The 27,438-nt window shown below is 35.3% G+C and overlaps 1 protein-coding gene across 1 annotated transcript in view; it reads left to right on the top strand.

Annotated features, from left to right (window-relative positions):
- Positions 1 to 27,438, top strand: part of Pio (zona pellucida domain-containing protein piopio) — a 149,772-nt gene that overhangs the window by 112,259 nt on the left and 10,075 nt on the right. The window lies entirely within an intron of this gene.

Genomic DNA, 27,438 nt, shown 5'->3' with positions numbered 1-27,438 from the left:
CGTTGAAGTCATTTCTCCGCGTTCTCGCGTCATTAACTCGGAGCTCCTGCGCTCCTCTTATCATCCTCTTCTTCCTTTTCCTCGTTAACCCGTTTCTTACCCTCTGTTTCGATTTTCTATTTGCCACTCGCCAACGAACATCTTCCGCGTTCGATACGGATATACATATTTTCCTCCTTTCCGAACGAGCAACAATTAAAAAGAACCGAGGTGTTTGAAAAGACCTTGTTCAAAAATGTTGACTAGAGGATAGCATATTCGAAACATCGATATACAGTCAGGGGCAAAAGTAAGTGGACAGATGATGAAGAAGGATATCAATGAAAAACCAATATTGCAATTACATGTTTATTTATTGATACCTTTCATGTTGACGATTACCTTAAAATACGATTTCTCTTTTAATTAGAATATGTATTCATGTCATTGCATCAAACAAATTCAACATAAGTTGTTAAAAAATAATATTTACGCGCTCTGCAATTTTAAATATGGAATCTGACATCCGTCAAATTGACGGCTTCCGTAAATCTAGTGTTAATATTCATCCTTATAGTATGTAGATTATTTGAATAACAATTATAGTAAATATTAACAATTGATGTAACCCCAAATTAGGCTTAAATAAAAAATCAAACAATTACAGAGAGACAGAAGTAAATGGACACTACCAGATATTGATTAATATTTAGTATTGTCGTACAATGATATATTAATTGAGTGTACACTTACTACTGTCTCTCTGAAATTGGCTCATTTTTTGTTTCAACTCAATTTCAGATTGTTAATACTATAAAGATAAATGTTGAATACTTAAATACAGTAATTTTTCATTGATATTCATTTTCATCGTCTGTCCACTTACTTTTGTCCCTAATTGTATCTAAAATTATAGGGGCGACTTATCTATAAACCAATTACATTTAAAATATTTCAAACGCTTTGAAATAAATAATTTAATTTACTCGGTTGCGTACTAATCTTACAGTTTCGTTAATTATTTACATTGGGTTAAAATTTCGAATATTACCCCTAGCAATAAATTTCGATTTTCTTTGCGTTGCAAATTCTACAGGGTGTTCGGCCAACCCTGGGAAAAATTTTAATGAGGGATTCTAGAGGCCAAAATAAGACGAAAATTAAGAATACCAATTTGTTGATGAAGGCTTCGTTAAAAAGTTATTAACAATTACATTCAAAAATTTCAAATCGTTCTGGAAAAATTATTTTCGATTGCGGGGGTTAATTATGATCATTTTTGGTGAATAGACATACCCTTGAAATCCTACCCATTTTCGAGAAAAAAATTCGAGTAAATGCTGAAAGTTTTGGGTGAAAAAAAAGACTTTCGAATCGTCTTGGAAAAATTATTTTTAGTTGCAGGGGTCAATTGCAAGCAGTTTTGGTCAACAGACATACCCCCGAAATCCTACTCAGTTTCGAGAAAAAAATTCCTTACCAAAAATATAATTTCTGGCCAGAAATATCTGTCCGAATTTTCATGTGAATCTTTAAAACGTCATAACTTCCGAACGGATTGGACGATTTTAATGTTTAAAAAAGCAAACGACGCGTATTTTGGTGGAGAATATGTACAAATCGTAAAAATATTCGAAAAGTTGGTCCTTGACCCCGCAAAATGAGAAAAACCCCATAAAAATGGTCCAATTTTCAAACAGCCATAACTCCTACAATTGTGAATATATTTCAATGAAACTTTTTTCTGAAGTAGAGCTCATGGGTACCTACAGAAAAGTATTAGACAACTTTTCTGTAGGGCGTCAAATAATATTATCAAAAATGAAAAACTAATTTTTAAGAAAAATCGACAGGGTGTAGGTGCCTAAATTTTTCGGCGAAATTGAAAAATTCAAAATCATTCTGGAAAAATTATTTTCGGTTGCGGGGGTTAATTATGATCATTTTTGGTGAATAGACATACCCTCGAAATCCTACCCACTTTCGAGAAAAAAATTCGAGTAGGTGCTGAAATTTTTCGCCAAAATTAAAAAATTTCAAATCATTCTAAAAAAAATATTTTTGATTGCGGGGTTCAATTACAATCATTTTTGGTCATTATACATACCCCCGAAATCCTACTCAGTTTCGAGAAAAAAATTCCTCACCGAAAATTTAATTTCTGGCCAGAAATGTCTGCCAGAATTTTCATGCGAATCTTTAAAATATCATAACTTCTGAACGGATTGGACGATTTTAACGTTTAAAAAAGCAAACTACGCGTATTTTGGTGGAGAATATGTAGAAATCGCAAAAATATTCGAAAAGTTGGTTCTTGACCCCGCAAAATGAGAAAAACCCCATAAAAATGGTCCAATTTTCAAACAGCCATAACTCCCACAATTGTGAATATATTTCAATGAAACTTTTTTCTAAAGTAGAGCTCATGGGTACCTACAGAAAAGTATTAGACAACTTTTCTGTAGGATGTCAAACAAAATTACTAAAAATGAAAAACGAATTTTTAAGAAAAATCGACAAGGGGGTAGGTGCCTAAGTTTTTCGACAGAAAAAAAAAATTTCAAATCGTTTTGGAAAAATTATTTTCGGTTGCGGGGGTCAATTACAATCATTTTTGGTGAAGAGACATACCCCCAAAATCTTGCGCATTTTCGAGAAAAAAATTCTGTACGACCGGAACTTTAAACGTTAATAACTTTTTAACGAAGCCTCCATCGATAAATTGGTATTCTTGATTTTCGTCTTATTTTGGCCTCTAGAATCGCAGAACGAAAGGAATTTACGGGATGACCTAATACATATGTGAAAGTCTTCTTCCAAAAATAGGAGGGTGTATTTAAAAAAATGATCTAATCGAACGTTCGATGGCAAACAGATTACGAAGTCTGCAAACAATTGAATTAGAGTCTTCTAGGTAAGTAAGAACGTGTTTGAGAAGCTGATGCAAACATATTATGTCCATCAATGAGTAAAGAGCAACCATAGGAGCTCGTGGGTTGAAGAAGTCGGTTTCGACCACGAGACGCTTCTGTCGCCAACCGGAGAGCTCGATTTCTCTGGAAAGGCGAGGTCCAAGGCCACGGGGAGGTCAGAATCACCACAGCCTTTTCAATAAAACCCAGGCTCACGCCAGAAGACCTGTTTTGGACCGTCTTAACGACAGGATTTCGACTTTCACCTACTGATTAGAATTAATTCCGTGCGTCGCCCTGTCAACGAGGATATATCATTGCGCCCACGTCTTTGTTAAATGACTCATTTCATACAGAAATACTATCCAACGTCAGCCTTTCATCCGTTTCAAAAGCTTCTCGTTTCCCATTGTTTAATAAGAGAAGGAGAGATTGCAAAATTCGTTTGTATTCGAACAGAAACGCGTGGCAAATTACACGACACGACATTAATTACAATGTTTAAGACAATGTTTAAAAATGTTTGAATGATACAGATTTTGTTCAAACTTGCAACGCAATTAATTTAGGTATCGATATGTGTACGAGTTAAATTTTAGTACAATTCACTGTACAATTTCTTAGATACGATCGTTTAAAACTCACTGTTTACAAATAACCTATAATAAGGATAGAAATTAAAATTTAGGCAAAATAAATCGAAATTCTACAGAACTGATACTTTAATTTCAGTGATATTGACCGTATGAGAGTTTTATGAATTTAAATATTATGTTTCCGACTTTCTTTACGCCCACGCAACCATGTTGGTGCTTGAGGGATATGGCAACGTTGCACTTGACGTCGCGCGGAATCGAAATAAAACCAAAGAAAATATTATTAAAACATTTTTTTGAGGTACAACTATATTACATTCTCCATTTTTAATTTTATGTTTTTACTAACACGTTGGAATCGAGTGATTCTAAAAAACCAAAAATATTCGGTTTCTATTTAAATTCGATACTGTTTGAATTAGAGTTATATCATGTTTAAATTTTCTTTGCGATTTTTTTTTTATGTTCTAACATAAAAGCTTTGTTTTAATACGTTCATTGCACCATAACTGATTTTCCATGGTGCCTCAGCTTGTAAGAAATTATAGTCAATAATAACCGATGTTGGCATTTCTTTTTCTACAATGATTATTAATTTTAAAAAAGTCGTTTAAGAATTCAGCAATAACAAGTTTGAATGCTTAAACCAAAGCCTGCAAAACCACTATTTTATTTACTGTTTCTTGCCCATCAAAGCAAACAACATTCCTTAAAAGATTGTTGTGATCAACGCCTTGAGAATCTGTGATTAAAATTTTTTGAATCTACAATGAGATGACAAATTTTATTTTATTTGGCATTTTTGGGGTCTGAAGTCATAGAACGAGAAATCGTGACTATCGATAATATCGAAATGTTAGCAATATTTCGTTAAGATATCGATAACTCGACGATAATCGATAGTTTGTCGATAATCGATAGTCACACCTCTACTAATCGCAAATATTCTCGAATATTCTGTGGTCGTTTTCTCCAATTGTCTACTAAAGCAAACAACATTCCTTAAAAGATTGTTGTGATCAACGCCTTGAAAATATGTGACTAAAATTTCTCGAATTTTCAATGAAATGACAAATTTTATTTTATTTGGCATTTTTGGGGGTCTGAAGTCACAGAACGAGAAATCGTGACTATCGATAATATCGAAATGTTAGCAATATTTCGTTAATATATCGATAACTTGTCGATAATCGATAGTCACGCCTCTACTAATCGTGAGTACTCTCGAATATTCCGTGGTCGTTTTCTCCGATCGGCGAGTCGAACAGTATTTCACCGTGTAAATAATTTCACTTATTGTTAGTTGCGTATTTTACGAGTTTATTCTCTGGAACCTTTCCACTTTTCTTTTTATCTTTTAGGCAGGAGCAACGAAGGGGTAAATGATGCAAGAAATTATAATTTCCCTTTTATGCATGGACAATCTAGTCGTTTTTCTGGCATGCTTTTGTGTCACGTTCGCGACGTATTATGTCGCATCTCATTGTCACGCGTTCCGCGGCATATTTCGAATTTCATTGACACACTTCGGGAAACTGCAGTCCGAGGTGCACGCTTCGTCATATTGATGAGGTTCTTTGATCTTCTTTAGTATTTCCTTTCCCGCGATTCGATGATTCGTATTTCGCCTCAGTGGTTCTCAAACATTTCTGTCTACTTGAAGAATTTATAGAAGATCTTTATGAGTTGGAAAATTCGCAAAATTCGAAAACATCGGCCTGTAGAAATAAAAGTTTACTAAAAAATAAAATGCAAATTTTCGTCGAAGAAATATGAAGTTTTTTATCGTTTAAAATACTTTAAATATTATAACAAATGTTTAAAAAACATTTTTCTATTACTTTAGCAGTAATTAAGGGTTATTGCTGTCCAGATTATCCTTTTTTAGACCTTACTTATGATTTTTTTAAATGTTAGGTAGATTGTTTTATATTCAAATTTTGTAGGTATATTTACCCAGCTTATGAATTTTGTTTGAAACAATTTTCTATAATTTTCTTTTTTTTTTGGTGGCTTTTTGATCGGGTGATTTTTTCTTATTTTTTATTAATTAATTTTGTTTCTTTGATGAATCTCAGTAGGTTGCGTAGCTTTTTGTTGGTGAAGTTTTCTTTAAGTTGAGATTCCAGCTTGTATTTACGGTGAAGAGTATTGTATTTTGGGCAATCAAGGATTAGATGGTCCGTTGTAATTATTGTGTTGCAGTGTTCGCATATTGGGATGGGCTCCTTTGATAATAAGTATGAGTGGAAGATTTTGAAATGTCCAAATTTAATATTATTTGAGATACTTAGAGACATATCTTTTCGAATTTATGCCGACACCACATGTTCTGTGTATTGATAGCTTAAGATCCAGAATGTTTCAATATTTCTCTATGATTGTGTTTACAAATATATTTAACAATGTCTTATCAAAATAAAAAAAAGAAAATGTCCTTGAAATAACCTTGGGAACGCATACGCATTAAAAAACTAGTAGAGTCGTTCGAATTTCCACTACAAATATTAAAAGATATGTTTGCTTTTTTAAATCTCGTGTCAACGAGATCTTTTACAATCCCAACGTAAAGCAACAAATGTAAGAAGTTACTGTTTCCTTTTTGCTGGATGCAAGAGAACTCAATCCCACGGATATATCATCGTCGCGAGCACAGCATCTGGATGAAAAAGCTTCCTGAATAGCAGCTAATTGCCGCATGCAACCGAGACTGGAAATTAGAAGACACGCGAGAGTTTCGAAGTGACACGAAAATTGAAGGAAAATTGAACCCAGTGATCTGATAGCGAGGAAGATTGATCTTCCGTGTAATTTAATAGCCCTGGTTACAGGATCCCGGTATCTCAAACGGTCTTAAATGTTACTATTATTCACTACATTATTATTAAATTACCAGTGCGTATTATACCAGGTTGAGTCACATGATTCGATCATATTTATCTTATGATGGATACTAGAAGAAAGTGATACATGCTGTTTATAGAATTATACAAGGTGTTCGGCCACTTAATTAAAAAATTTTAATGGGGGATTCTAGAGGCCAAAATAAGACGAAAATCAAGAATATCAATTTGTTGATCGAGGCTTCGTTAAAAAGTTATTAAAAAATTAAATTAAAACATTTCAAATCGTTCTAAAAAAATTATTTTCGGTTGAGGGGGTCAATTAGAATCATTTTTGGTGAATAAACATACCCCCGAAATCCTACACGCTTCCGAGAAAAGAATTCCTTACCAAAAATCTAATTTGGTGCCTAAATTTTTCGACGAAAAAAAAAAATTTCAAATCGTTTTGAAAAAAATATTGTTAGCTGTGGGGGTCAATTTCAATCATTTTTGGTGAATAGACATACTCCCGAAATCCTAGCCAGTTTTTAGAAAAAAATTCGAGAAGGCGTGAAATTTTTCGACGGAAAAAAAAATTTCAAATCGTTCTGGAAAAATTATTTTCGGTTGTGGGGGTCAATTACAATCATTTTTGGTCATTACACATACCCTCGAAATCCTACACACTTTCGAGAAAAGAATTCCTTACCAAAAATCTAATTTGGTGCCTAAATTTTTCGACGAAAAAAAAAAATTTCAAATCGTTTTGAAAAAAATATTGTTAGCTGTGGGGGTCAATTTCAATCATTTTTGGTGAATAGACATACTCCCGAAATCCTAGCCAGTTTTTAGAAAAAAATTCGAGAAGGTGTGAAATTTTTCGACGGAAAAAAAAAAATTTCAAATCATTCTGGAAAAATTATTTTCGGTTGCGGGGGTCAGTTACAATCATTTTTGGTCATTACACATACCCTCGAAATCCTACCCACTTTCTAGAAAAAAATTCGAGAAAGTGTGAAATTGTTCGACGGAAAAAAAAAATTTCTAATCATTCTGGAAAAATTATTTTCGGTTGCGGGGGTCAGTTACAATCATTTTTGGTCATTACACATACCCTCGAAATCCTACCCACTTTCTAGAAAAAAATTCGAGAAAGTGTGAAATTGTTCGACGGAAAAAAAAAATTTCTAATCGTTCTTTGTCTTATCGTTTTTATTCCCTTCACTTTAAGAGAATAAAGTAAAGGAAAAATTGATTCCTTCAAAATTCTTAACCGTAATACACCCTGAAGCCATAACTGTCGTCGCATAAAAAAAGATAATGCCATAGGAAGTTAGATATTGTTAAACAGTTCATATTCTTCCTTTACCTCTTTCTTCTATTATCAACCGTAAAATAGGTACAAACTGGTTAAATTATGCGATTCGCTCTCTATATTACGGTTATTACGTATTTACAAGGAGCAGTATGCGCGATACATCGAGTCGCGTAACAGAACGAGCACAGAAATTGGACTAGCCCCGTCGATGCGATGTGGCAATCAGGAGTCGTTATTGTTACGTTATTGTTGGGTATTTATGGTAAACGAACTCGATGAAATTTATTCTACACCCGTTACGCATTTATGAGAAGTATATATTATGTAAAGCAGCCTTCTTCAAAGCGTGGTTTCTGCTTAGCAGACACGACTGGACGATCTCAACGAACTTTTTCAAAAATTCCAACTTTCTTCTTCTTGTACATCATCCACAATACACTATGGATCGTTAGGCCAGCGATTGACGAACCATGTGATTGGAAAGCAGTATACAGTGGCCGAAATAATTATAGGTTAGCTATTCACATGAGTATTGCATCGCCACCTACATTGTTGAAACATACTATAATACTTATTTCTGTTTAGCAACGTTCGAACACCTGTTTGTTTTCAATTCCATTTGTTAAGAACTATAAACAAAAACCATAAAAGACTTACAGCGAAATAATCTTAGATGCAAGATGACTTCTCTTCTTTTACTACAAATTCTAATACAATTTTTGGAGGTTAAGATTCATTTATTTGAATGGATAGATTAACTTGAAGTTAGGTTTGCAATATAAATAAGAAACATAAAAGACTTAAATTGAAATAATCTCAGCTGCAAGATGAATTCTCTTCTTTTACTACAAATTCTAATACAATTTTTGGAGGTTAAGATTCATTTATTTGAATTGATGGGTTAACTTGAAGTTAGGTTTGCATTATAAATAAGAAACATAAAAGACTTAAATTTAAATAATCTCAGCTGCAAGATGAATTCTCTTCTTTTACCTCAAATTCTAATACAATTTTTTGAGGTTAAGATTCATTTGTTTGAATGGGTAGATTAACTTGAAATTAGGTTTGCAATATAAATAAGAAACATAAAAGACTTAAATTGAAATAATCTTAGCTGCAAGATGACTTCTCTTCTTTTACCTCAAATTCTAATACAATTTTTGGAGGTTAAGATTCATGATTTTTGTTTGATTTGACGTTAGATTTGTACTAAATGCTTTCATAGTATAATGGAACGTGAAAAATCGTTAAATGATTCAGAAAAAAGACAAATTATGGCTTTGATAGATACAGGGCGTCCAAACAGACAAATATACAGATTCTTAAATACTGTAAAGAACTTCGTACTTGTAATATCAGTCATTTATAACACAAAGTTCGTTTTTAATATTAATAAGAATTTATACATTAAACTAAACAATATTATATTGTTGCTCATCTTAAAATATTGAATAAAATGCCTTTGTATTATAAAACTACAGTAAATGTAATGTTAAACATGAAACTATTATTTTGGCCACTGTATTGGCATGATTTACGTGACCCAAATGAAATAAAAACGAGGAAAAATTACGGAGGTGGCATATTATGATTTGGGTTGCATTTGTATACTAAAAGAAGACTCCACTAATGTAATTGCCTCGAAAAGTCAATGCAGAAAAATATCTGAAATTGTTAGAGATCGTATTTGTCGGAATTGCAATCGCGATTCTCAGTTTTCAAATCAGCCGCCATGTTATCACTTTATTTTGAGCCTCAAGAGATGGCGCTAAATAGAGTCTTCTAACCTAAAAAAACATACGTATATTGTTACATGTTGTGTGAGCTGCATTTTTGTGCAATTATGTATTTCGTTATGCCTTTAAGTTTAATAGACAGATTTAATTCGTGTTTAGCATATAAAGTTTCTTTTCCATTAACGAAATTGGTGAACAAAGGTTAATGTTCTAACACGATAATGGTGCATCCAACGAAGCTGTGCGATTCTCTTACGCTATTCGCATTTGCCCAACGATTCTGGCATTTCTAGTAATGTTTGAGATGTTCTCCAGCGAAGCAAGAATCTGTATGCTCATCGGAACGGCAAATATTGACGAGGAAATTTTTTCCACGCGACGTACGTGTCTCTCCATTTATCGTGTGCCAATTGTGTACAGCGCAGCATGATATCATCGGTTACACTCGACTCTCGCATACACCTAAACCGCGTCAGGATTATTTATAACGTTATCCTCCAGACGAAACTGTGTAACTGTACTTTTACCGTGATTTCATGAATCAATCTGTTCTTCGTCGTCTGAACTTGAAAAACGTGATCGATATCAAGGAACCAGTCTATTAATAATCGAGCATCCATGTAATAACACTACGATGAACGGTTTAAAATCATATCTATCTTTCGCAATTTTTTCTTAGGAAAGGCTAACATAAATTAAGTCCGTATTACACGACTATTAAGAAATATGTGCGTATTTTTATTTTTTTTTTTAAATACAAAATGGCGGTGTTGGATTCACTTAGCTACTGCACATATTTAGGTAATCCACTCTATAATGGTCACAGTTTTTCAGCTTGGAAACTAAAACTAACAATGTTTTGATTCTACACAATTTGCTGGCCATTTTGTGTATAAAAATATTTGTAACGGAAAAAGTTCTGTAATATATTACGAAACCCCTGCGTGTACTTGACTAGATAATCTAATAAAACAATTTATGGAAGTATGAAAAATATCATTTTGAAAAAATTAAAATTGTAGTTCGTAAGTTTTACTATACATGGTGTTCGGTCACCCCTGGGAAAAATTTTAATGGGAGATTCTAGAGGCCAAAATAAGGCGAAAATCAAGTATACCAATTTTTGTTGATGGAGGTTTCGTTAAAAAGTTATTAACAATTTAATTAAAAAATTTCAAATCGTTCTGGAAAAATTATTTTCGGTTGCGGGGGTCAATTACAATAATTTTTTATCATTAGACATACCCACGAAATCCTATCCTCTTTCGAGAAAAAAATTCAGTATTGCGCGGAACTTTAAATATTAATAACTTTTTAATAAAGCCTTCATCCACAAATTGGTATTCTTGATTTTCGTCTTATTTTGGACTCTAGAATCCCCCAGTAAAATTTTCCCCAGGGGTGGTCGAACACCCTGTATGTAACATTTGTATTCGTTATTCGTAAAAAAAATTTGCCCAACTATGGTGAAATTTTGAATATTTTGGGTTCATTTAGAAGATGATATTGAATCGATGTAGCAAAGAAATTATTGCAATAGTATAGCATTCTCTGTGCCAGCAGATATTTTTTATTATGATATTAAAAATGAGGTGTTCGGATAATGTAGACACTAATAGTTAATCGATCCAAGCAGAGAGAATATAATGAACGCTAAGGCCAAGCGTCCTAAATCGTGGGTGAAGAGTCTTTGTTCGTCAGAATCGACGAAACGGTTTGGACTCGCCAGAAACCAGTGTGAATTTTCTAAAAAGAAAAAAAAATATTCATCGAACCTGCCCACATTATGTTCGTCACGATCAAAGAATCCTGCCCACCGTTAAAATTCTTCGATTATGAATGTACATCCCCAGGAATGATAATAAATTAGTAATTAACTCCAAGAATAGAAGCAAGAGTTGCAATAATCTGAAGGAAGAGGAGGAAAGAATCCTAAGCATCGTAAAAGCTACTCAATCGTGAATGTTCTGGTAGGGGATCGTCGGAAATTAGCGTGGACCAACCGGCCGGCCACCAGCAGAACGGAACAAATAGGAAAGATTACATCGTGGTGTCGAGTCAGCTGGAGAGCAACGAAGATCGTGTTTACAAGAATTACAGTTCCTAGCGCGTGGCGTAAGACGTAGTGCAGCTGCAGCTGCAGTCGCAGCCTGGACTGACCGGACGTCGAACCCAAGAAATGCTTCAGCCTACTAGATACATCGTAATAAGTACACAAAGTATCCCGCGGGCAGGGCGAATCACAGGATGCACTCGTTGCATTTACATACTTCCCTCCATGAATCTTCAGAATCCTCCATCTACCTTCCACGCGGTACGTCCAGCATCCCATTTCCTCTCCAAAGTCCATGGTATTTTCACAATCCCACTTCACTTGCTAAATGAATCAATCGAAATCTCCAACTTCTTCTAGCTTTGTGCATCTTCGAAATCTCAGATTTTTTCTAGCTTTGTGCATCTTCGAAATCTCAGATTTCTTCTAGCTTTGTGCATCTTCGAAATCTCAGATTTCTTGTAGCTTTGTGCATCTTCGAAATCTCCGATTTCTTCTAGCTTTGTGCATCTTCGAAATCTCAGATTTCTTGTAGCTTTGTGCATCTTCGAAATCTCCGATTTCTTCTAGCTTTGTGCATCTTCGAAATCTCAGATTTCTTCTAGCTTTGTGCATCTTCGAAATCTCAGATTTTTTGTAGTTTTGTGCATCTTCGAAATCTCAGATTTCTTCTAGCTTTGTGCATCTTCGAAATCTCCAACTTCTTCTAGCTTTGTGCATCTTCGAAATCTCAGATTTCTTCTAGCTTTGTGCATCTTCGAAATCTCCAACTTCTTCTAGCTTTGTGCATCTTCGAAATCTCAGATTTCTTCTAGCTTTGTGCATCTTCGAAATCTCCAACTTCTTCTAGCTTTGTGCATCTTCGAAATCTCAGATTTCTTCTAGCTTTGTGCATCTTCGAAATCTCAGATTTCTTGTAGCTTTGTGCATCTTCGAAATCTCAGATTTTTTCTAGCTTTGTGCATCTTCGAAATCTCAGATTTCTTGTAGCTTTGTGCATCTTCGAAATCTCAGATTTCTTGTAGCTTTGTGCATCTTCGAAATCTCCAACTTCTTCTAGCTTTGTGCATCTTCGAAATCTCAGATTTCTTCTAGCTTTGTGCATCTTCGAAATCTCAGATTTCTTGTAGCTTTGTACATCTTCGAAATCTCAGATTTTTTCTAGCTTTGTGCATCTTCGAAATCTCAGATTTCTTCTAGCTTTGTGCATCTTCGAAATCTCAGATTTTTTCTAGCTTTGTGCATCTTCGAAATCTCCGACTTCTTGTAGTTTTGTGCATCTTCGAAATCTCCGACTTCTTCTAGCTTTGTGCATCTTCGAAATCTCAGATTTTTTCTAGCTTTGTGCATCTTCGAAATCTCAGATTTCTGGTAGCTTTGTGCATCTTCGAAATCTTCAATTTCTTCTAGCTTTGTGCATCTTCGAAATCTCAGATTTCTTCTAGCTTTGTGCATCTTCGAAATCTGACCATTGTTTTATAAACCCCTTAACGCTCATATTTTTCGAGTTAACCAAGAATGATCAGTTTTCTTTATTGGATTTGTTTCTAAAAATGCAGTTTTTATTCATTACAATGTTGTATCTAACGTATAATTTGAAAGAAAACAAATATTATCATTCCTTAAACTGTTGGATTAAACAAATATCGTTTTTCAAAGCAGTCAGATTTGGGCAATGAACATTGAGGGGTTAAGAATCTAACAAGGAAGGGACTAGGTGTCCACTTCACATGTGTTCAAATTACAGCGTGAAACATAGAAATTTTCGATAATTCAATTTGTTATTTTACAATATTCCAAATTAAAGTAACGTTATTTACAACTTTACAAGTGTTAGGACTCTTCACAGCGCGTTAAGCGTTTAGATACGCCCGGAAGAGATTAAATCCGCGTAAAAGAATTTATAAAATTAAAAGAATCTAACGTTTAGATGTAAATCACTTTATGATGACAAGTTATTGGCTTTATAACTTCCCTTTACTACCGAGGGATAAACCTAACCTTCAAAGTTCGTAAGAATAGGTACAAACCGTCCTATTGTAACTTAACACTTTTATTGCCACGTCGCTCATATATGACTGATTCGACTTTACCATTTTACAACTAGAACAATTTATTCTCAAGTTGAGTTGTCGAGAGAAATAAATTTGGATAGGATTTGTGAAGTTTGGCAAGGTTACGAAAATAAATACTGAAACAAATTTTAGGTTATATAGTTTACAATAGTGTAAAATCGAAATTTTAGTCTTGCAGAATGTTATACGGTTTTGACTTGGCGGTGAACGCGATGAAGAATATTAGAATATTGCGTGGAGTAAAACTTGATATAAAGTTAATTTACGCCATAACTTTTCCTCAACACGTTAACTGCCAAGTCAGTTTTCCATGTCTAAAGATATCCTTACTATTTGTTCAAATTACAGCGTCAATTAGTGTTCGTCTAAATTAAAGTAGCGTTATTTATAACTTTACGAGTATCAGGGCTCTTCCATTGTAAACAATATTGCAACACGTTGTAAATGCAAAGTGGAAGAGGTCAAATACGTGTAAAAGAATTTATAGATTAAAGGTATTTAACAATTAGACGTAAATTACTTTATGATGACAAGTTATTGGCTCTATAACTTCCCTTTACTACTGAGGGGCAAAGTTCGTAATTCATAATTTAATATACATTTAACTTGCATCATAACTTCCTGTATGGTGTCCCGTGTCAAGGGGATAAACGACTCCTGACCCTTAAATTAATGCCTGATTTATTAAATTCCTATCATCTTAACTAATGTCGAGCGTTAGTACAGACAGTGAAGATTGTAATAGATACTAAATAGTAATTATTAAAAAGCACAATTGTGCGCAACTGAAGTTAATTTACAATGTGAAATTAATTTACTGACTTCTTATTAATACAAGCAATCGTCATGCTGAAATTTTAAAAAAGGAAAAAAATATTTATACCGAAAAAATCGAACTTTCGAGTCTCGGTAGCTTGATCTACACGCGCGTAAGTTACACCCACGCGCATTCCAAGGATATCGAAAAGCTTCCTCTAGCCGATTCAAGGAACGAAGCACGGAAATGGCCGCCTCTCGCGAATGTTACGTAAATTCTGGCTAATAAGATCTCTCGTGGGTTCCTGGTCAAGGCAGAATTAATATCACTGTCGCGGATGAACATAAATCTGCAACGAGGATCGCGGTGGTTATGTGCGTGCAACTGGAGTCTGCACGCGTGCATTCTCTTCTATGCTTCTCGTGAAATCCACCCTAACTCTCGCCTAACGCCTCTACGTTCAGTTCGCGACATTTTATTAAACGCAATGGTATTTTTTTTAACCTTAATGTTGAGAATGTTTCTCATTTCCATGTTGACAAGCATGCACGTGTGGAAATATTTCTTTTTCCCATGTTGGCAAACATGCACGCCATCTTCTGTTAGAGTATAACAGTTGAAGAGTAGTACTATGCATGCAACGATTCATGCAATGTTAAAATATAACCTAAAAAGTATATGTTTCATTTATTGTCTAATCAATAAACAAAAACAGCGATCGTACGAAGTATTAATAAAGCATATTCGTTATTAAAATATCGTTTTTTTCTGTTTTATTTAGTGTGCATTTATTTAAGTGTCTCAAGCAAATATCTTCTTCTGTGAAATATAAATAAGTCTATACTAAATAAATAATTGCTGAAAACAGATGCATGTAGTTTCATTAAATAGAGATTCTTATTCTAGAAAAATAGAATCATATTAATTTGAGGTTAAGTTCAGGGTAATATTGAAAAAATACGTGGAACGTGTGTGCCAATAAGTCGAAACCGCCTAAAAATTGTGCAACAATTAAATAAAATTGTACGAAGTAATAATTTTATTTAAATAGATTATTTTCTTGTCAAATTCGGATTCGTTGTTCCAAGACTTTAAATGAATGGGCGATTTTCTGCCAAGAAGCAATTGAATATTTTTGCTGTCATAAAATCTGATAAACAAGCAATATCTGCTAATTTCCATAAATTTCCATACTCGATAAAACGTTGAATAACGACTCTTCTTCCTTCTGTGGTTAACAAGCCTAAGATCCAGATTCGAATCATAAAATAATGCAACAGAATTTAAAAGTGATTTCTCGCGTCTCGACTTGATTTTCCACGGTGTTATTCGCGTAAGAGTAAATTTTCATAAAATTCAATCATCATAAAATTGCTCCTTCGGGATACAGTATTGCCACGCGGTTATTAAAGTAACCCTAATTGCAGATGTGGTGCACGATAAATGTTCCTAGGGTAGACTGGAATTACCGGGGGTGAGAAAGTCGTCTGAACATTAATAATAATAATAATAAAGGGGCGGTGCTGGTGAGTCAGGTTGATAGTTGATTTGCATGAAACCTCTGGCTACTGTGGTTGTATTTTCGTGCCAAGGGCCAAAAGACGTACACAGTCTGTAATAAACTGCACGATCTTTGAGAAAGAGAATTCCCGTCTCAGGATCATACACCGCGGATGCGAGATAATCATAATAATCCAGACCCATAACGTTTCACGCGATGAAAACACGCTTCTTCTTTCGTTTTTAGTCTAGTTTAGTTAGATTAGGACTAGGGAGTTCTTCTACGCGCCAAAAATTTCCCCTAGCACAAGATCTCCTCTTTCGACTCGTAATTCTCCGAGCGATTGCGGTTAACGCAACGTCCTATCCGGAGATTGCATCAATACGACTGAATCATCAAACGGTCAAAGATTCAACGAGATAGGAGCACAAGGAAGTATAGTAGTGGCCTCGGAACATCAGAGACACGGATGATGATGATGATACACTACTATAAAAGCACGGTCTTGGAGGCACTCCTCGATAGGTTAAGTGTCAAGCTTGATTTTTCTGCCAAGAATCGCGTTGGGTGGTCGAGGATGTGGGAATACAAGTTATGAACTTACTCTCTCTGTGTGATTTCTCCACCAGATATCCCAATCCGATTAGCCTTTACACTATTTCGTTTTGTTTCTCGCAATGACAAACACATTCGTGTGTGGTGGCTTTTATGGAAGACAGAAAAGGACAAAATCCACTAGCAAGCCAGACGCCATGACGTTCGATGGTCAATCAAGTGAGCGATCGAATACTTGTGAGAGAGCGTAGCCCTCTATTGGGGAGCGTGGGAGGTGTCGCGACAATTCGAACGGCGAGATTGAATTTCCACCCGGACCCGTGGAATCTACTGGTTGGTTCTTTTCCATAGAGTGAGTCGTCATAGCAAGTGGACAAGCGATGGAAATTGATGCAATATTCGATGCTCGAATACAGAGATGACGCTGCAAGAAAGGGGAATACCGTGAATGCCTTGCGGTCTGATAACTCCTCATCCCCCCGGCGATGGAATTCAACTCTTCTCGTTCTTGTTGGCTCGTCACTGGTCGGGGCGAAGCCGCGCGATAAATCGCCGCGACCAACGGTATACCAACACGACGGATCATACTTTTGAAGGATTTTTCAACCGTTACGCCACACAGCGCGAACAATGCTTTGACCTTCGCGAGAAACGGAACGACGTATGATCGGTAGCCAACGGTACTTTATTATAAATTCCCACTTTCGGTCAATCCACCGTACGCTGTAACAGTTCGCGTTCTTGCGAATAGGACGAGTTCTAGCGGACGAGGTGGGTGTGTCAGCTAAAACCAGTGCGAATTCTTCTCCGTTCACTCTACCCATCGAGTCGATTGCGCTTGGACCACAGGATTTTACTGGATCGTCGAAACCGTTTGCCGCCTCGAACAGCCGCCATTACGTCGTTCCACGGTGTACAGAAACTTCCAAAACACGGACGAAATGCAGTTGAATCGAATTTTTTCAAGCAATGAAAACTGTTTATACGAATTGTAATATTATTTGATAATACTTCAAACTACAAGACACAACAGAAATTAGCGAGAAAAATTGTATACGAAAACAGTGTATCATAGTTTTAGTTGGATTTTTACTGATTCGAATGGTGTAAAGATAATTTGTTGATACATTTAATCTTTACACATTGAAACATGTTTACCGAATGAAAAATTGTTGGAACTATAATCTCCCAACAGTTGGCAAGACAGACGACACATACGCCTCTAGCAGTGACTTTTTTATCTGTTTCCTAACCTTAGTTTTACTTATTACTCAATACAAGTCTTCGTAATACAGTATCATGTGTTTTTCTTTACCATTAAATACTATCGTGTTTCTCTGTAGAGATCATTTACATAACCAACAAAAATGATACTTCTATGATTCGATAATAAGATGATAGTGTATTTCTTACTTTTATGATTCTGTACGTCATGTACAAAGCTTAAAATGATCTTAAAAAGAAGAATCATTTCGATCAACTTTCATTTCTAATAAAAAAAATGGCACACGAGGTCGCATGCTAGTTTCGCGTGGACTGTATTTCTGAATATGTCTATAATAATATCCAACAAGAAAATCTTGCACATGCTTCCACAAAAAAAGAAAATTGTGTTTTAAGTATAAGAGACGTGTCCTCGAGGCCGCGATTTCATCCACCATATGTATCTAGATAGAATTGCTACACTCAATAATTATATATTTTCATGTGTTTTCTGAAAATTAATGCCACCAAAAACTCCTCTAAATCTGACGAGTAATGAAATGCATTGTACATTATTAATATATATTATCAATATTTCCAATAATATTACAATGTTATTAGTTACCACGGCAGATTGTTTTAGTCGTTAATTAAAAATTTATTTTAAAACGTTCATTTTATTGGGAACTTTTATTTATTACGATTTCTTTAACTAAAAGACCTTCAACTTTATTGTTAATATATAGAAATTAAGACTGTATCTATACACAATTTACTAATCCCATTCGAGTACTGACACGTGCTGTGTTCCCTCCTTCACTACGTATGTTGCAATTCTTTTCTAAGGTGTCAAAACGAGTCATTCGCATGATGGCGCAATCAGGCGACTACCTAGCGACAAATCTTATTGGATATTACCAATGTTATAGTACCACGCGTACCAACCGTAGAATGAATGGCGACCGTTCGGGTTTTTCTAATTTTTATTCCACCTTCCACACTTACATTATATGTATTTATATTTTAATTGTTTTTACGATAAGTTTCGTCCAAATTCGTGTGCAGATATAAAATAAAATTGATTTACTTATACCTCTATTAGAGGATCTATTTGATCTTTTTACTATTGTTCAGGAATTAGCTCATCTCTTAGTCATCACGAGTCTCATTAACAGTATCTCTCAAGCACACTTTGTGCACTGGCCCCGCTCATTATGCGCCATATGCCGATTTTGGGCATCTGCACATGATTGACAGGCGCGCGCATCGATCCCTCTAACTGCCGGTCGAAACCTCGTGGCGGCCGAGTCCGCAGCCATCTTCCCAGTCTTGTTCAGACCTCATCGGCAACAGGACGTTTGTGTGATAAAGTATAAGTTCTTTTCGTAGTACGGTATCATTTATTTATATATGTAAGTCACTTACGCTCAAACTCAAAAGCCCCTTACAATTAATATAATTGCAAGGGCGTTATGTATTTGCTCAATACATAATCTAGTTTTTCTCAACTCTCACACTCTGCAGGAAATGGCGATCAATAATATCGTCATTTCCTTAAAGATCTCACTATAAGAAAACAAATCGTACCACTTTATTTCACGTGGATACATCAGTAATAATTAGAGCTGTTCCGAGTACATGAAATTTAAACCAAAGCTTATTTCTTCAAACCAAGTCAAGTGTTTGATTATCCAAGTAGCTTGAATATTTGATCAAACCTGAGAAAATTCAATTTCTTCAAATGTTTGAACAATTTGATTGTTTGCACAAAATGTTAATTATAAGAATTGTGCTTATATTACGTATTAAGGATTTTCCTCCTGCTTTGTGCAAACTTTAGACACCAATTCAGATCTTAAATCATCCCAAGTTATTTAAATGAATTAGAATTAGAATTATCATGATTATTCTTGACTTTATTTAAGCCTATCCAAATTTCACCCAAGCGAACGTTATTATTCAAATACAGTACTATAATTAAGTAAGAATACATACTCAAGTTTGTTTGAATAATCAAAGTTTCCTTGAATAATCAAGATTGCTTAAACAATCAAATATCAGATTTGATTTAAACAATCCAAAACTAAGTTGAACCCGGCTCATATTTTCAAGTACTTGGACACCTCAAATGGTCCAAATTGTCTTTTCAATCGGATCCATTGTAACTTTCAAATAGTTCACTTCAGTTCAAACTGAATATCCACATGAAATTTGATTTTCTAGGCTTAATCGGGCTCCGTAAAATATTTATTAAAATGTAGAACTTCAAACGAGCATATAACAAGCTACCCTTGTCTCTTTCTGTCCCTATTCTTACGTATAGTATAAAGGTATGCACGCTTGACTCTCGACTCTGTGTTCGTAAATGCGCGTGATTCTTCGAGCTTGCCGGACCCGTTCGTGTAAGTGGGATTCCCATATTGGCGACCTCGAAAACTTCTAGGCTCGCATTCCAGGATGTACAAAGTGTCTGAGACGAATCGCGCGAAGACCAAAGGCCACACCCGCGCCATGTTGAATATATCAGGCGCATTCGACAGACTTGTTCCGCGGGATGTTAATTAATGGCGAAGCCGTGAGTCTTTCCGACACAGGCTAAACAGTATTTATTACACATTTTCACTCTTCATGACCGATACAAATGTTGGAGTAGGATAGAAGGTCTCAGTTACTGTTATTACATATATACGTATATTTAATTGGAAAGACATAATATTAAATTAATTAATCTCTTCAACTCTCATTATTCACGTGTATACACCTCTTTCCTTTTTAATGCCTTGTTCTCATTCCCCTTCGTATTAACATTAGATTCCGAATTATTTCCATGTAGAATTCTTATATCGTAAGAAAATTATGTTAACATTGCTTTTAGACCACATTATAACATAATACATATACAGTTTAAGGACATAATTCGCGAAAAGTGAGAAGAACGCTCCCCACCAATCAAAAGCGATCACGAAGAATCGCGAATCACTGTGAAAAATCACCATGATTGGAATGAACGTGATCGAATCACGAGTGATTCGAAAGTAGCAGTTCACGCCATCTCTAATCCTTAACAACTTATTCCACACACTCTTGCCAACCTAATGTCGTAATTGATACATAACCTCATTCATTAAATAAAAACAATTAACGTACTCGCGAGAGGCGTACAAGCACAGAGACTCACACTGTTATTTCAATATTTGAACAACCGTACCAGAAAACTAGGATCTCGGAGTGGATTGCTTCAATGAGAATCGTTGCATGTGCATAAAGAGAGAGGTTAAGATAATGGAAAAACGCTAGGTTGAACGCCCTCGATAAGATTGCCGGTATAATTTGAGACCAAGATCGATTGGTAACAGGTCGTTATGTAACGTTATGGATGAGAATTAATTGAGAACCCATGTGACCTCATCCAAGCAATGGGCACCTAGTAGTAACCACGGTGTGCAGGAAGTACGCTTATTGCGTAGACATCGACCTTCGGTAACGATCGTGGCAATTTGTGGTAATACGGATTCAGGTGGAAGTACTCCATCACCGAGTACCGAGCTGATCCGATCTATTTCTTGAAGCATATTCTGTTAAGGTGTGCATTTGGACGACCATTGGTAGCTTGGAACTAATTGAACACAGTCTATCTTCATATTTTTAATACTATATTATATCAAATTGTGTTATGTAATTTCAAAAGTGATTACATAATACAATATAATATAATATTAAAAATATAAATACAGACTGTGTTCAGTTAGTTCCAAGTTGCAATAGTCGCCCAAATATTATATATCACTCTTTACATTGAGTGACAAGAGATGATTTACATGTTATTGTGGATCTCTAATGGGTTTCACTATATTTAATGTACCCAGATTTAGTGTTAATGATTTATTCAAACAACGATTAACCGACATACAGAAATATGAACTATGATGTGTAAAGTCGTTTTCTTTGTTCGAAGCGCGTTTCAGTCATTCTCTCTGGTAAGGGCTCGTTTCTGAGTAGTTCTGGGTTTTTCCTATAGGGCGTGCACGTAGCCATACCGTCACATTATCTCTCAATATGCTTAATATGCTTAATATGCTTGACATTTCTCGATTAGTTTTTCTATTATGTAGTTTGTTTCAGATGCTGGTAATGCTAGTTTTTGTATTAGATCATTGTTATTATCCGTTGTGTTGTTTTCTTCATTATCATTGTTCCTAACTGCATTTGCATATATTCTGCTTGTCTTTGTTATTTTTGCATGGATTCGTTAATGTCATTGGCTGCGATGCTGTATTTGTTAGTTAATGAATAAATTTTTAATCGAAGGATAGCTTTCAGCTTCTATCTCTTTTCTGATACTACACCCTTTGCAGTTGGCTATCAGTGCTACTTCTACTAAAAATACTGATAAGGAAATAGATATTTTGCTTTTTGTTACATTTATGTTACTTCACATTTTATTTTCTCGGTATCGACTTCAGGATGAAGTCCTTTGATCACTGTTTCATATCGCCTCCCATTTTTAGCGAGCATACCATACAATTTTTATATAAAGAGTTTATATCTTTGGAAATGACGCAGATATTCAAGGTGGACAAAGTTATTGGTCCACCCAGTGTATATTATTTTCCGTTTTTTTGCATGCAAATAGCCCACTGCTCGTCGTAAACTAGAAGCGTTGGAATACTTGTGGACGATAGTGTACACAAGTTCGCGAACCAGGCTGTAGGAATGTTCTTTCTTCGCAACATCGTATCAAGAAGCACGGTTGACGAGAACCGCATAAAAATGGCGGTCGGGAGAATGCGAAATGATAAAAATGCATCGTGCTCGCCTGGGGGCGAGGTCCGGGGGAATAGAATACTGAAAAAGTGCGGATTGGTCGGTGATCTTTTTGCTGGAATCGAGTATCGTATGACAGCAGGACGCACGCCTTAAAGGGGTGTTTGCGGTGCGCGCAGAGAGAAATCATGGTCAAGCCTGTAAATAGAGGCCATAAAAGCGATGTGCCTCGCTGCTAGGTAGGTGTGAAACGTAGTCAGCGATCTGACGAGGCTCTCGGGCCGATGCACTGCAGATTGTGAGTATCCTTGCTGAGGTCGAACGCCAGCCACTTCGTCGAAGGTCGTTGCCTGCTCGATATACACGGTGTGCCACGAGAATCCTCCCGCAGCCTCCGTGTTCCGCATCTAGAAACCAATCTCCTCTCGAGTCAATCGCGATCTTCAACTTGGAACAATTTCCCAAGTAATTTCATCTTTCCTCGAACCTTCCTAAGTACAGTAGTAGCCATCTTAAGCGTCCGCGGTTGTTCCCACCAATTCTTGGAAACCAAACGGCTTCGAACATCGAGCGTGTCGAGCGTAACTTGACTCCCCATTGTATAACATGTACGTAGGTATATGGTTTCGGATGTCAGCTATTGTATCTCACTCGCACTTATCCTCTTCCCTTATCTCAGTTAAATTCTGAGAAGTAACCATGCCATAAAATTGAAAATAACACGGACTAGATATCTCGATCAATGGTCTGCATGGTAAATTGCTATTGTTGATTGTGTTCCGTAGTTACGCTCGATCCTTTCACCAAGGATTTTAGTTGGACTCCAGGCTAGTGGTACGAATAGTATGTGTAGAGAAAACAAAGTTGGAGCTTTCCGTATCCGTATTTTGCTAGCATCATTGAAGACAAAGGGAATCGATAATTGATATATCTTACTATATTTTACTTAGTCCACTTTTATAATTACCGATCAGAATGTAATAACTGTCGGTCGAATAGAGAGAGTTATAGAAGCACAGTAAATTTTGTAAAGCGATGATAAATCATGATTAAGTAAAACTGCTCTGTATACTTTTAGTATTTGTTAGAAATCGTATTTCCCAAAGGACACGCATTACAACCCGGAAGACTCGATCGGCAGGAACCTAGACGATCTGATTCTCGATTCGCAGGAGATCGTATCACGGCTCCGAGGCTTAATTAGATTCGCGAAATACACGATGATAATCCACTCCCCAAACGAGCTTAATTCACTCTGACGTCTTAGTTGTGTTTTTATTGCACTTTGTTTGCGTTTTAATAGCCCGTAGAGGAAGCGACAAAATGCGAGGAGCAGAATTAATTTGCGCCGCGTTAAGACATTAACGACGACGGCGATCAGAAGCTTCGTGGAAGACCGTGCCAAGGTCGCGGTGCATGGTTTACAATGTCACACGGAATAGGAGCGCCTTCGAGATCGTGTAGCTATACTTATGCACGATTCTTTCAAGTCACTTTATACGTTTCTTCTATAGCTACTGATGTTCATCATCTGTAACTAGTAATAATTCGATATTAGCCTCGATACATCTTATGCAGTACTCACAGAAACCTACTTTAAAATTTAGTTGCGTGTTACAATACTATTTATAATAAAGTAGGAAAACAAGTTTTAGTTTTCTCAGGAAATTTGATATTATGATTGTTTTAAATATAATCCTAGAACAGTAATGTGTCTGTATTTCACGTAAAGACTAAGATGGCGTCGTATGAGACGCCAGTCATTTTCGAATTATTTAAATTTAGAAAAATATATATGTATGTATAATTGTATGTAATTTATTAATTTAAATGAATATACAATCCTCTTAAAACTTTAAATTTACCTTTTTCAATGATAAAATTAAAAAATTATTTTATTCGTAATATATTTATTATAAATTAGCATATACAGGGTGTTCGGCCACTCCTGGGAAAAATTTTAATGGGCGACTCTAGAGGCCAAAATAAGACGAAAATCAAGAATACCAATTTGTTGATGGAGGTTTCGTTAAAAAGTTATTAACAATTAAATTCAAAAATTTCAAATCGTTCTGGAAAAATTATTTTCGGTTGCAAGGGTCGTTTACAATCATTTTTGATGAATACACATACCCCCGAAATCCTACCCAGTTTCGAGAAAAAAATTCGAGAAGGTGTGACATTTTTTACAAAATTAAAAAATTTCAAATCGTTCTAAAAAAATTATTTTTGATTGCAGGGACCAATTATAATCATTTTTGGTCAATAAACATACCCTCGAAATCCTAACCATTTTCGAGAAAAAAATTCCTCACCGAAAATATAATTTCAGGCCAAAAATGCTTCCCGTAAATTTCATGCGAATCTTTAAAACACCATAACTTTTGAACGGATTGGACGATTTTAATGTTCAAAAAGCCAAACGCTGCGTATTTTAGTGTAGAATATGTAGCAATTATAAAAATATTCGAAAGGTTGTTCCTTGGCCCCGTAATGTTAGAAAACCCCCATAAAAATGGTCCAATTTTCAAACAGCCATAGCTCCTATAATAGTGAATATATTTCAATCAAACTTTTTTCTGAAGTAGAACTCATGTGTACCTACAAAAAAGTATTAGACAACTTTTCTGTAGGACGTCAAACGAAATTATTAAAAATCAAAAACGAATTTTTAAGAAAAATCGACAAGGGGTAGGTGCCTAAATTTTTCGGCGAAATTGAAAAGTTTCAAATCGCTCTAGAAAAATTATTTTCGGTTGCAGGGGTCAATTATAATAATTTTTTATCATTAGACATACCCTCGAAATCCTATCCACTTTCGAGGAAAAAATTCAGTATTAGTGGAACTTTAAACGTTAATAACTTCTTAACGAAGCCACCATCAATAAATTGATATTCTTGACTTTCGTCTTATTTTGGCCTCTAGAATCTTCCATTAAAATTTTTCCCAGGGGTGGCCGAACACCCTGTATATATTATAGCCATAATAAAAAGATATTATTATTAATACTACAAAGAACTATCAACTTATTTTCCTCAAAATAAATATAAGGATGAAAATCATAATTAAAAAATATCACACCCATAATTAAACACGATATTTAATTATTAATAATGTAGATAAATAAAACATAATATTAAAAAAATTAAAATTTTGGGTTGATTTTAGTACGGACTATAATCATACATGGTTATTTTGAGATATCATGGACACCGTTATGAAAAATATAGTTTCAAAAAACACATTTAAAGTTTTGTATTTCAAACAGCTGTAACTTCATTATTTTTAGGAATCCGAACTTTTGCATATTTTTGAAAGTATGTTCTTTAATAAAATTAAAAAAACAAAAGAAAAGTCGATTTTTTCAAAGGTACACAGTAGAATAACCCCTTCACTTACATTTGTTTTTAAGTGTCACATATTCGATTATATTGTTCGTTGCAAAATCAATTACGATTCTGTCAAATAAAATGAGTCGACATAAACTTGCATTTTTGAAAGTAGCGAACAATAAAAATTGTGAACGTAGCAAGAAAGTATTCTTTGTGTATGAATTATGTCGTGCGTTATTATGTTTCCAATGCATGTATGATGACTTCGGCACGATGTATATCGCAAATGCAATCGTAAATGAAAGATATTAGAAAAAGAAACAATACTACTATTCGTAAACAGGACTCGAACCCTCGACCTCAAGCTCATGAACCGCCCACTTATGCCATTCACAGTACGGCTCTTCGATGACTGACATTGGTATTCATAGTATCTATATATTTTTCACTATATGTTGCTGTAAAACAATTCTTTTTAAATGGCTAATGAAAAATAATACAAATTTTGAGCTTTGCAGATTACGAAATAACATAAAAAATATTAAAACAAGTGCAATTAATTTCGTTACTATTCACAAAGAACATTCGGGAATTCGAAAATTCAAAAAAATTTTTAATTACATACAAATGCAGTTCGAGTAATCCTATGAATGGAACAATTTTTTATTCTGGCAATAAAATGAATTTTGGGATGAAAACACTTAAAAAAATTATGATTCTTTGTATTATTGTATTTTCAAAACGATACAAGATATAAAGAAAAAATTGGAATCAAATTTTTATGATATTTTATACCCTATAACGTGGCGGTAACAAAATTCGAAAAATTGATGACGGTGATGTCTTTATGAAAAAGATGAAGTGGTAAAAACATAGACAATTTACAATAAAAGTATATAATGACGCGACTATGGCAGTCGAAACTTTCTTTCAGTAACTAAAAATTAGTTTTCGTTCTACTGGACGCGTAATCAAATACAACCGTGCAAAAATGTATTCTTTTGTTACAAAAAAATTGATCAGCAACTCTAAGGTCGACTCTGATTATACTCGACATTAATAAGAAAACATAAACTTTTCGCTGGTGAATTGTACAACATCATCAGTCGCGTCCTTAAAACTGATCACCATCGACCGAGATGGCACTCATTGTCCGCAGAAGTTAGAAGCCTTGATTGTGAATTGCCTTCATTAATGTCGATTATCGTTCGCATTAATGGTAATGGTCTGAACTCGTGGAAGCGTTGCCTCAAGAAGGTGATCGAGGAAGAAACTAAAATAGCGAGGGTAACGCATGGCAGAAGAAAAAGGAAGATCACTGAAGTAGTTAAGAAGCGGCGTTCGGAATTGGGGGTAATAAACTTTCTTCGAGCATTCTTGCATGAATTGGTTGGGTTCGCGAATCGTTGATAAAAGAGTCAGAACCATTAAGAAAATTAATAAGTAATCAATTTCGCCGGCTTCCACGAAGCACGAAAGGCAAAAGAACAATGGAACGAACGAAGCCGAGAATGGTAAGGATGGCTGTGGAAAGAGATGACAAAGTCGTTTCGTTCCTGGGAATAAGAACGAGCGAGACGAAAAGAGAGAACGCGAGAAGCGAACGTTCCGGTTTTTGCCGGTAGGGTGCAAGGACAAACGGATTGCTCGCAGGACTGAAAGTCCACTGTGGTACGTGATCGGTGTCAGCCATGATTACCGTGCCCGAAACGCTCGTAAATGTGCCAGGAATTGCAACAGCTGGTACCGAAACGCGTCCACGCGATCCTGTTCGAACAATGGCCGAAATAATTACGACTGCCCGGTGTAGAAAGGACCAGCGATAAGGATC

The sequence above is a fragment of the Colletes latitarsis genome, chromosome 11, assembly GCF_051014445.1.
Source record: "Colletes latitarsis isolate SP2378_abdomen chromosome 11, iyColLati1, whole genome shotgun sequence".
NCBI classification, from domain to species: Eukaryota; Metazoa; Arthropoda; class Insecta; order Hymenoptera; family Colletidae; genus Colletes; species Colletes latitarsis.
Note: the sequence above shows the minus strand (reverse complement) of the source record. Positions and strands in the feature narration are given on the sequence as shown.